Below are 12,979 nucleotides of genomic sequence, written 5' to 3'. Positions count from 1 at the left end.
CATGTTTGACATAAAGTCGGGCATATGAACATCATGAATGAACCCCTGGGGAATAGTTGTTCATTGTAAAGTAACTGAGTTCTTGGAGAAATCAATATTCAAGCAAGGGGAAGTCCCTAACGTCTTGAGCTGGTATTCCATGAAATTGCTGTGACATTTGGTGAATGGATGGAAGTAGCCATGCCTGTATTTGGGTAGCATTGGCTATGCCTAAATAAGGACTTGATTTCTTATGCCTATATAAGGGCAACGAGAATTGCTCTGATATAAGGGCATGAATCGGGAAAATCCATTGAGAATCTAAAACGCCATACAACAGTTTCCTAACAGGACCCCACTTCTCTGCCTCACGGCTGTTGAAGGTGGGCTCCCCATACTTCCACCGAAGAATCTATGGTTATGACTAAGTCGGTTTGGGGTGGGAGGACCAACAGACCCCCAATGATATTCTGCACAGAAGTCCACCACGGAAAAGCATTCTTCATCATTGTCGTAACTTGGAATCAGTTTTCAAAGGAGCATGTTATTTGTTAGTCTAGTTTCTCTTGTGTTGTCCTCATTCTTACCAGACAAAATGTTATAAGACATATTTGGTACAAAATTATGCATCAGAATCAGCCCCTTAAAGTTATGTTGTGCTCACTAAACTCTATGGTGCAGGGTCTGCTAATAGAACAACCGTCTAGCGAAGGTTACCTTGCCCCTAAGCATTCACCTATAACTCTCGATATCCTATAAATGATCTAAATATTATCACCAGGGGGGCTACTAAAATACGCTTCATATGGGGTGGTGGAATTTACCTGGTAAAAGGAATTGAAATTGTCCGTAAAGGGATTCCTTCCCACTCCTTTCCTACAAAAGGAAGGACCTAACAGCGCTCCATAACAGTCATGACAGGATTGCTCAGGACATAAATATGGATGACTCAAAGCCAAGGGACGTCATATAAATGAGTCTATTGCCCTATAGAATGATCAAGGCATGTTAATACTGAAGGGCCCTCCTGTCTGTATATCTTAGCATTCGCGCAATCATCGTGTAATCCGGACACCATTTTATATTATAATCGAAGCTGCTGCTTGGTTATTTTCAAGAAACGTTCTTTGGTATGTTTTGTTTCCCAAATTTGAGATTTTCTTTCTGTAATTGCAAGTGTTCTAGTCAGTACATGCCTTTCTCATTAGATAGAGTCCTTCTCCCACCTGTCTGGTGGGGAGTATAGGCCAGATGTCTTTGGCAGTAGATAGCCTGTGCAGGCTGCAAAATCGTAACTTATGTTCTGTATCCCCATTGTATTACAACACCTGCTAGTGGTTTTTCATAGTAGGCAGGTCTTTGTGGACTCCGCAATGTACATTACGGGGTCCAGTCCCTCGACAGCCATCCCAGGAGGCTGGTCAGACTGGGCTCCGCTGCAGTGTGATCAATAAATAATCTGGTTTGTATTCTCTACTGTCTGGCCGACTCTTCATTTGTAGGAAGGCAGAGAAGGTGGTCTTGAGTGACCTCTGTGACCCTTTTTCGGGTCACTTCCTTCAGTTGGCGCCCGAACAGGTACTCAAAAGGGTGACCTTGTCCTCGCCCGTGGAAGGATGGGGAGTATGGGGCCACGTTGGGTTCGATAGGCGGATCAGGGGACCCCTGCACGATAGAGTTTTGTACTCGCAGCTGCCCTGCCTATCTGATCGGGCGGTGCCTCGCCCGGTGGTCATCTTGACTGGGGCCCTGAATGGCGAAACCCTTGGATCTGACCGTTTGGACTGAAGATTCGGCAGTGGAGAATAAACGTGTTTGACCTGTGTGCACCAGGTGAGCTTGTTTGGTTCTTTGTCGTCATGATGTTTGTTTTGTGGGTACTTTGGTTGGTTTAGGAATAAGGTTTAGATAAAGCGCTTGTATTTGATTTTGAATATGGTCCCATCTTGTTAATTTGTGATTGATGCAATCTGTGGAAGCGATCTTGGTAAGAGCACAAGTGCATTTTTGTGTACTTGTGTGGTGAATGTGTTTCTTTGTGTGAACAGGATGCCTTGTTTGAGTAAGTTGTGTTGTGTGAGGTGTCGTCGTTGTTCTGCTGATGCTAAATTGGAGGAAAGGCAGTCATCACCTGCCGAGGGTACTCCGAATTATGATATGTATGTCAAATACGGCCTTGGCCGAATTATATTTAGTACATATATGTCAGGAAAGTACAGCGCAGTTGGATGATAATGGGTGCTGGATAGAAAAGTCGGGGAAGTAGAGATGGATGCCACCAGAGCATATGTTCTTCCCGTAGTTACTATGGCTCATGGCTCATGGACCAGCTCACATTAGTGCTAGGGATGTCTGTAAGTTGCTAGACCCTGTATGGGAGAAGAGTAATATCCCAAAGACGGCTGCCCATTTATGCAAACATTGTATGGTGTGTATGATGTAAAATCCTGGAAAGGGTACTCCCTCACCTCCCGGTAATTTTGCACCCCCTTCTTTCCCTTTCGAAGTCCTTCAAATAAACTTCATTGAGATGGAACGGGGAAATAATCTGAATTATGTGTTAGCGGTGGTCTGTGCATTCAGTTAATGGGTTGAAGCTTATCCTACTAAGGAGAATACAGCTTTGGCGACGGCGGAGGCTCTCTTAAAGGAGTTCTTCCCTCGCTTTTGTTTGCCCCGTTTGTTTGCCCCGTTGGAGTGATAACGGCAGTCATTTTAATTCGAGAGCAACCAGTTGGTGTGCAATGGCCTACACATTAAGTAAAAGTTTCATGCTGCGAATCACCCTCAGTCAGCAGGTTTAGTTGAGAAGTACAATGGTACTCTCAAACTAAAGATGGCCAAAATTCAGGAGAGTACAGGATTGAAGTCGCCGGATGCTTTACCATTGGTTTTTCTGTCAACAATAGTTACATCCCATACTAGAATAGGGTTGTCCCCTTATGAAGTTGTTTTTGGATTGGCCTGCTAATTCTGGGGCGTTCCGAGACCCACCACTTTTTCGAGATAGAACACCCTTTGTTGATAGATTATTTATGAGTTGACAAAAAATTGCGTTCTATTCATCAGCAGATTCAAGAGGCCTTGCCATCCGCTACAGAGGGACCATGCCATGACCTTTAGCCTGGGGATTACATCCTGGTTCGCCACTTTCATCGCAAAAAGAGCCTGGAGCCCGGTGGAAGGGGCCTTTCCAGATCCTCCTTGCTACCCGCACAGTGGTGAAGGTGAAGGTCTGAAAAATTAGATTCATTCAATGCACAGAAAGAAGGTGCCGCTCCCTCTTCCATTGATCAATGGAGGCTCGAATTGGGGCGCATTTGTGTGTTATATATACCTGTTAATTTGAGGGGTATTTTTGCTTGAACACAGTGACTGTTGACTCGTAGGTTGGTTCTTTTAAATAATAAGATATAGGGCAAATATGAGTAGAGACAACACTTATAAAAATGAAGGGTTGTCGTTGAGGAAGAAAATAAAATCCCACTACCCTCTCATTAAGTGAATTTGATTTTTGCCTGAGCAGATCAGGTCTAATTGTTGTTGTGTATGACTTTGAGTGAAGGGCGACCTGGTCTGATTTTTCCCTCTACAGCTCCTCATTGTATAGAAATAAATGCCAACACTTCAAACCAGGCAGTTTTGGCAACCATGTTGTGACTCGGTTCAACCAAGCCACAAAAGAAACTGTGACAAAATGATTAAAAACAAGAAAAGGGGGCAGGGTAGAAACACCCTGAAACCCTAGGCCTGCCCAGGGGGTCCCACTGGGACCCAGAGGTATATAAAAAAGCAATCCGGCCACGGTCTGCCCGCTCTATTTAATTAGGCCCCAAGTGGGCCAGGTCCCGAGGGAAATGTTCAAAATACATGTGGGGGCCGCGACGTCCCCTGAAGCCGAAGGGACTGCCACCTCCCTGGGGCTTTGTTTCATTAAAAAAAATGCCACCTCATTTACTTGATCACACCCACAACACTGTAACCTCTGCGAAGGGCTAATCTGTCCCATGAAACGTGACCACCCTGCCCGACCCCAAGTAAATTATGTTGTGCCTACTGCTAATTTTCCCGGACATTTGACGCAATGTGGTTTTAATAGTTACACCGACAGGGATTAAGTATACTCTTCACATTTGGAAGTCGGTCTTTGTTCTACAGTAAACAGAAGTTACTGGTCGTGTTTTAAGAGACTATCACACAGTTGCAAATGAGCGTTGCTTCTTCACTGAATATTACCACTCCCTTGCCTTATCCTCTGATGCTGATATTTGTAACCGAGAATATGAAATGGAGCCTCGACCCTTTCATGCTGCTGTCTCTGTGCTTTAACGCAGGCATGCATCGCATCGAGGACTACCTGGGGTACAGTAGTGGCCGGGTAATTTGCACGAGAACCGTGTAGCGCCAAGTAGCCTCTGGCTAGAAGGCAACCGCTAATTGAATATAATAATAATTAAATAGCCTAATGCAGCTGTTTTTGTTGTTTCCAGCCAACTCCCAGCTTCTTGTACACAGAGTGCAAATAGTTAACCCAGTCTGTTGTGAGGTCTGCTGCAGTGTACAGTAATCCAGCCCACAGCTGAAAGACCTGCTTCATTTTTGTCATAACATTGTACAAGAACATGGCAGGTGAATGCTCACCACGTGTGAAGTTTTGTGGTGAACTTGTCTTGTGGCTTTGGCCGTATCTGTACTCCTTTATATCTGATAACAGCATTCACTTGATGCAGCTGCACTGAGGCAACACTCCAGACAGGAAAAGGGATGAAAAAAACACACACACACTCTCTCTCATTCATCACACACACTCCTCACACACTCATACACCCTTTTTCTCTCTAAACACACACACACACATACACCATTTCTCTCTCATCCCACACACATTTTCTCTCTCCATTGACGAGATCAGTAGTAATAAATATACTGTATAAAATTCAACAGCCACAGTCTACAGCCACAGACCTGTGAAGCAGTGAGCGGGTATGTAGGTACTGGTATTGGTATGTCAATGTTTTCAAGAATGGTAGTCTGAAATTTGGAGTGGGTATATGAAAGTTTATATTGGGATGTGTGTATGTGCATCAGAGAGTATTTGGATGATGTCATCAGTGATGTCTTTTGAGATGTCATCAGTGATGTCACTGACCATGTAATGAGGGATGTAATATGTGACGTCATCAGCAGTGCATTGCGGGAGCGCAAGTTATAGATAGCTCAGCTAACTATAACGGCTGACTTTCTCTGGTTTTGTAAGAGTGAAATGTCAGCCTAACTATAATGTTCCTGTACCCTGTGGATTTTTCAGTATATATATATATATATATATATATATATATATATATATATATATATATATATATATATATATATATATATATATATATATATATATATATATATATACATACATATATATATATATATATATATATATATACATATATATATATACAAATATAAAATAAAACAAATAAATAATAATATAATATATTTAAACAAACATTCAAAAATATAAAAAAAATCAGGTAATAATACATATACTAAACCCACTCCAGTGTGTGCAACAGTAGGGAAAGCGTTGGACGTCAGAGGGGAAGTGTTTACCATTGTACTCCGGAGGGGTAAAATTTACTATTCCCACTCCAATCTGTGCAACAGTAGGGAAAGCGTTAGACTCCGGCGGGGTCAAATTGACTAGTCACACTCTAGTCTGTGAAATAGGGAAGGCGTTAGACTCCGGAGGGGTAATATTTATTATTCCCACTCCAGTCTGTGCAACAGTAGGAAAAGTGTTAGACTTCAGAGAGCTTAAATGTCCTATTCAGACTCCAGTTTGTACAACAGTAGGGAAAGCGTTGGAATGCAAAAGGATAACATTTATTATTCCCATTCCAGTCTTTGCAACAGTAGGAAAAGCGTTGGACTCTGGAGGGGTAACATTTACAATTCCCACTCCAGTCTGTGCAACAGTAGGGAAATTGTTAGACTCCAAAGGGTTAACAGTTACTATTCCTACTACAGTCTTTGCAACAGTAAGGAAAGCGTTAGAATCCAGAACGGGATCATTTACTATTCCCTCTCCAGTCTGTGCAACAGTGGAGAAAGCATTGGACTTCCGAGGAGTAAAATGTACTATTCCAATTCTAGTCTATGCAACAGTAGGGAAATAATTCACTTCAAATACATAACATATATGAAGCATAACCCTATTACTTTAAAAAGTATATAAAACAATGATTTAACCTCAAAAAAGTTATATATAAAAAACCATTATCATAATTATTAACCAATTTAATAATGAACTATTAATATAAATTATTACTTAATTAACTAACCAAACTTTATGCCAGAAACCTAGCAACCCATACTTAAAAATTAACTAAAAGAAATAAAATGTAACACAATTTATATAATTAATAACAAATAAAGTATTAATTAATTATTTAATTGATCAATTAATTAACAAATCCATTAATAATTAGTTATTCGTGCATTAACTAATAATTCGTTTCCCACTGTATACCCCTACAAACCCAACGACCCACACCTAGGAAATAACTTAGAGAAGATAATTATTACAAAATGTACATAATAATCTATTAAATATTTATTAATAAATTGTTAAGTATTACTTAATTCCATACCCACCCTATACCCCTAAAAACCCAGCCACTCACACCTAACAAAAACTTTAAATATATAATTATCGCACAATTAATATATTTAATTCGAAATTAAATAATCGATAAATAATTAATTAATAATTAATTATACTTAATTTCCCACCCTACACTCCTACAAACCTAGCAACCCCTACGACAATATAAATTACTATTATAATTACATTAAAAAATATAAATCACTTCAAATTACAATTATTAACAGTTATACAAACAATAATAACCCAAACTATTATTATATAAACTAACACACATAAACATAATTTAAAAACAATCTTTTTTACAACTATATTATTGAAAACGATATTTACAACAAAATTCTTAAAAACGATATAGCTTACTTGAACAAAAGTTACATAATAAATAATTATTAATAAATTGTTCATGAATTGCCAATTAATTATTACTTAACTTTCCACCCTATACTGTAACAAACCCAGCAACCCGCACCTAACAAAAAACGTTACAAATATAATTATTATATAATTTACATAATTAATAATCAAAAATAAATGTATATTCAATTATTAATTATACTTAATTAACCCAACCTACACCCCTATAAACCTAGCAACCCACTACAATATACATTACTATTATAATTAAATCAAAAATAATAATTCAATTAACATTACAAATCTTAACAGTTATACAAACTATATTATTGAAAACGATATTTACAGCGAATTTCTTGAAAACGATATTACTTACCTTAAAAATCGTTATTCTTGACAATTTTCTGTATCACGATATTGTTGTGTCACCATATTTTTTCCGATATTTGTGCATCCAAAAGTTCTACTTCGATATTTTTCCAAACACCATTCAGAGGGCAGTTTCAACAGTTTGATTACCAGCCTGTGCTGTAATGAAGCAAGCAGTTCTAGCCAGTGCTTGTTTCCAGCATAGAGTGGGCTTGCTCACTCGATAAAGATGTGCTCAGTGAGTAACAGAGCAGAGAGCACTTCTCGCCAGGCAGTGCAAGAAAACCTCTAAATAACATATTGCTTGCTCCCAGGAACAATTGGCTTGTCCCAGCCAAGTAGAATTATTTAGGCCTGCTGCTGGCAGATGCTTTGTGTCATTGTTATTCAGAATCATTATACACCAATTATACCTATGGATCGTATATTTGGTATTGTTCATTCTTTCTTGAAAAGAGTTAAAGAGACTTATGAATAACTTAATCCTAAAAGCTCATAGACCTTCATCTCAAGATTTCCCATAAAAGATTAAACACTTTGTATTGCAGCCAACTAGCTATATCTGTCACTGCATGGGATTGTAGATTGATGTTATGTGTGTGTCATGATTCAGCTATTTCAGGCAACAGAGGAATCACAGCTGTGTTGGATCTTGTTTTATAATAATTTATTTGACTTCTGTTCAATTTTATGTTCAAGAATATGTTAAGTCTTGCCCCATCTGTGCTAAAAACGGGTCTTTACATTTCATACTGCAGGAAATCCACATTTTCTGCGTGGTCACCACGGCTTTTCACCTTTGCTGTTCCCTTTTTTGTTTGCTGGCTTTAGAACTCTGTGCTTTATCCCTACTACCCAGTAGTAAACTGCCTGTGCTACCCTTAAATCATGTTTGTATTGGCTTATTGATGACTTTCACATTAAACTTGCTTATAAGTCCCTACTATATGCTATAGAGAGTGCACACAGGGCCTGGAATTTAAATGCCACGAGTGGACTGCAGCGCCTATTGTGCCATCCACTATAGTGGCAGTACAAATATGGCTTCAGGCATATCCAGCCGTACACGCTGCAATGGAAACAAGCATTGGCACAGCCAATAGGTCTCGCCTTTGGGACCTTATAACTGTTTAGCCATGCAACACTTGTTGTTGTTGCACAGCCGCAGCCCGTGAAGGGAGTTGCAGTGGGGCAGGCAGGCGGGGCGGGGGAGGAGCAGGGTGATAAACACCGGAATATGGATGATTACAGGTAAGTAAACAATTAAATTAATAAAACGAATTTCGTTCCGTGTCCTGCATCGCAAAATGCAATGCAGGGTGCGCTACGAAAGTCGTTTTATTAATTTAATTGTTTACTTACCTGTAATCATCCATATTCCTGTGTTTATCACCCCCCACGCTGCCCCTCCCCCGCCCCGCCTGCCTGCCCCACCGCAACTCCCTCCACGGGCCGCGGCTGTTGTTGCACCAAGGATATTGTACTGGATAACTAAACACTCATAAGGTCCCAAAGGGGAGACCTATTGGCTATGCCAATGCTTTTTTTTTGTTTAAAAGAACAAGCAATGCTATCAGGCTGCCACTTAGTACACTGCATCCCACGTAGACACTGCAGCCATCTTTGAGAGAGGTAGAGAGAGAGAGAGGTAGAGAGGTAGAGATACCTTAACTGTCAGAAAGCTAATTAACATAAATCTGTCAGCTATCAGACTGTGTGCAGCCTAGAATATGTGTGGAATGCCTCCCAGGAGCAAACAACATGCCGACAAGGTAATATCACTCGTCAGGATTCCCCTGTGGGTGACACACCCCCTTCTCGCTGGGATCTTTTGCACCCAGGCGACCTGAATCTTATACTCTCTCAGTAGCTTTGGCAAGAGCATGATTTTAGCAAACTGAAGATTTGGGCGCCACAAGTACATAACCAGTCCTCAGTTATTCTTACCACAGTGTTGTAGACAGTGTGCAACAGCCTTAAGTCCTAACACTCACCTCAGCCCATTGAAACATGGTGTAGACCAAAGGCAGAGACCCTGGGTATCCGTGCACTGTCCTGGTGGTGGTCGCACAATGGCCAGGCTAAGTCGTTGCTCGGCTTGCGCGACTCCGGAACTCGTTGTGCCGGAGTCGTTTTTCAGGATGTTCCTCGGACAAAAATGGGGGACTGATAAATATAGTGACAATATTAGACAAATACGATGTTATGCATTTCATAAGAAATGATTCACACACATACACATAATGGGTGTTATTTTTTCTTTGGTTCTATAAAAGCCATGTACTTATATGAAATCTTTCACACTGGCATCTGGACAATTTAGTCCTACAACTGACTCCTTTAAACGAACATTGGCATAGCCAATAGTTTACCAAGTGCTTTTGGGTGCTGACAAACACAATAAAAATACCTGCTACATTGAAAAACAAGTTGAAGAAAGGCGGTTGCTTTGTGGCTACAATTCATGAATTAGATCATTATTAGTGTGATGACAAAGTGTACGAATCAGAAGTAAAATAGTCCCCCATGTGTTCCATTGAAGGTGGATGCAAACACCTAAGCCAATGGAAAGAAGATAGACTAAAATGCTGTCGTGCGCCCAGGTACATTTGACAATGTCCCAAGCCAATGCCTGCAGGTTCCTGAGCCAAAGAAGCCATGGTTGAAGGAGTAGCACTACCCTCCCCACCACCTCCCCCACCGCCCCGAGCTAATATGGATTACAATATGTTTGTCATGGCTGACGTAAGTCCAATTTTTGGATCACTCAGTTAATTAATATGGTGGCTACTAGAAGGTCCCTGCTGTGTTGTCCGAAATTTCAGTGGCAGTGCACTAGTGAAATAAAGTACAGAATGGTAAAGAACGTCCCTGTCAGCTAAGGGCTAAAAGGTCAACCGAATAAAGTCTGAAACTACAATTCTCCATGTCACTAAATATGTAAGTGACAGGGCTGCAGTTCTCCGGGAGATGCTGATGCTTTTAACAGTCTGTCTCAGAGTGTGAATCAGGCGCTGTGACTTCAGAATTTAAGCGAAATAAGGTATGGCAAGTGAATTAATTACGCGGCAGGTTCTAGGGGTGGTGGTCGGTGAGGCTCGGTTGAGTCCATTAGCTTGTGAGAGTCCCAGACACGCAGAAGCGGGAGGGAGGGTAAATATGTCCCGCGGTCATTTTCCATGCATCGATTTTTGTGCATCTGCGCTCACTTTCTCCCAGCATTGCTCCACAGGGCTGCTGCACGAACACGGCCGGTTATGTCGAAGTGCGGGAAACGGAGTGAGGAGCTCACCGCCCATAATATAAATCTTTCATGCAATTAAAGTACCGTTACATTAATACTATTTCGAGCGTCACACAGACTAGTGGAAGCGTAAAGTGAGGAAATGTACACCTCAAGCATCGGAAGACAGTACCTTAAGAGGAGTGTCGTAAACATGAAGTCACTGGGCTTCTGAATTCCAGGACGTCACGTGTAGCATGAGCATGATCATCTAGCTATGTGCCAAAAAGCACGTCATAATAAAGGGCAGATCTAATTAGTGTCGGTACTTTTTAATCAATTATCGTCCTGAATCAGTCTGAGACTCGCGCGGGCTACTGACAGGTGCAGGTCGCTGTCCGGCCCGGCAGCGGCCAGGAATCCTCCTCACAGCTGGTATGAGTCAAGTGCCCTGGCCGCCATTGGTCGGAGGGGGCGCGAGGGACGCGGCTGAGCCCTGATTGGCCAGCAGGGTTCAGCTGGCCCCCGTGGAGATTTAAGTTTATTCCCACTGAAGCGACTGAAGGGAGAAGGGGCTGCGCTTTGGTTCGACCGCGGAGGCGCTCCGACACTGGACAAAGCTACGAAAGAAGGGAGAATTAAAAAAAAACAAAAGAGAGAAACACTAGACGAACACAAGGAATCAGAGCTGCAGTGGAAACTATTTAATTAACCATCTGACCCAGAATAGAAAAGCAAAAAAGGAGCTGTGAAAAGGGGGGGGATCACTGCATATTGAGGAAGAAACAGCTTTGATCAGGTAAGGGCAACATTTAGACTGATAACAAGAGATATGAATAATAATTATTTATGCAGCGCGCATTTTAGTATGCAATGTACGCCTCGGCGCTTGAATATCTAGACATGAAACCGAGGGTTGAAAAGTGTAAACGAATGAGTTCTCATGAAATATCTGTTGACTTTGGTGATGGGTGCCGGGAAGTTCAAATACAGGGGCGTAAAGCAGGGTGTCCCCTAAACTTTAATGATTGGCCCAACCCGTCAGGGGGCACCCATTGACCCCAAGACCATGAAGACTCGGGGCCCTCATCCCATTATGCAAAGGTGTTGGGGGGAGGAGGGCATACTTTTGGCTTGCTCTACTATTCAAAAATAACTAACTGGGTAACTGGGAGGGGGGGGCAAAGAAACATGTATCAAGGGCCCCCCCTTCCGACCCTCAAAGCGGCTGCACGTTTTCACCTAGTGATACGCTTTAGCATTAGTGAGCGCAGGGAATCGCGCCATAAATGTAAATCCTTCCCCGGGGCCATGGTGGTGACTGGCTCAAGCAGGATTTCCACAGTGTGTGACCTTGAACATGTGCGTAATGTGATGGACTGGGCCTGCACTGGGATGTTCTTTCACCAGTTGCGAGCTCACCTTCACCGTTCTGGGCTGGCAGCAAAGGTGGGACAGGATCCAGTCAGAAGGGGGATTAACGGAAAGAAAGGGACTTAAAATAAGCGATCGCTGAAAGACGGGGCATTATCACGAGAGAGAGAGGAAGAGAGCTCACAGTGAGAGAGGGGGAGAAGGAGAAATGAGAGCGGCAGAGAAAAGAAGTAACTGCGCAGATGAGGGAAGGGAGACGAGAGCGAGGAGGTGAGGCGAGGGTAGAGTGAGAAAGATGAAGGCAGGTAGAAGGGAGAGAAGGAAGAGAGGGAGCTATGAAGACGGGACAAAAGAGCACACGGAAGAAAATGAGTAGGGAGAGAGATAAAATCAGGAAGAGAAGTGGAGGGGTGGCGAGCGAGACAGAGTAGGAGATAGACAGCAAAGAGAGGAAAATAGAGGCAAAGGTAGGAGGAGAAAGGGAGAGAGCGGAACAGAACGCGAGGACAGAGAGTGAGAGGAAAAGGACTGCCAAACACAATTAGATCTGAAGGAGAGACAAGAAAAGGAAGAGAAATTAGACAAGGATAAAATGTGGAGCATAGGACGAGAGAACGAAGAAGAGAAAATTGTGAAGAAAAGATGTAGAATAGATTAGAGGAAACTTTAGAAGAGAAAGGGAAGGGAAAAGAGAAAGATTGGAGCCCATGGTGGGCGAGAGAGACAGAAACTGGAAGTGAGAGGGTAGAAAGATAGGAAAAGAGAGCACGGGGGATACAGAGAGAAAAAAGAACTGGGGAGATGTGTGGGGAGGAGGGAAAAGACATGGCGTGTGAAAGAGAAAGAGTAGGCGATTGTGACAGAGCAGAAGAGAGTGGGGGTGCAAGAGAAGTGAGGGACGGAAAAAGAGGAGAGACAGAAGTGACAGGAGTTAAAGTTGGAGACGCGTGTAAGTACAGGACAAGGAGACAGAGGGGACGCTTCTTAATTGTCCCCAACATCTGAACCAGTTTCCT

The 12,979-nt window shown here is 42.2% G+C and overlaps 1 protein-coding gene across 1 annotated transcript in view; it reads left to right on the top strand.

The window, feature by feature from the left end:
• The first annotated feature begins 10,975 nt into the window (after window positions 1-10,975).
• The window catches only part of KCNJ14 (potassium inwardly rectifying channel subfamily J member 14), a 311,853-nt gene continuing 309,849 nt past the window's right edge, over window positions 10,976-12,979 (top strand). The window contains exon 1 of the mRNA XM_078654984.1: window positions 10,976-11,388. The gene's annotated coding sequence lies outside the window, so the exon portion shown is untranslated. The remainder of the gene's footprint in view (window positions 11,389-12,979) is intronic.

The sequence above is a fragment of the Lissotriton helveticus genome, chromosome 7, assembly GCF_964261635.1.
Source record: "Lissotriton helveticus chromosome 7, aLisHel1.1, whole genome shotgun sequence".
Classification (NCBI taxonomy): Eukaryota; Metazoa; Chordata; class Amphibia; order Caudata; family Salamandridae; genus Lissotriton; species Lissotriton helveticus.
Note: the sequence above shows the minus strand (reverse complement) of the source record. Positions and strands in the feature narration are given on the sequence as shown.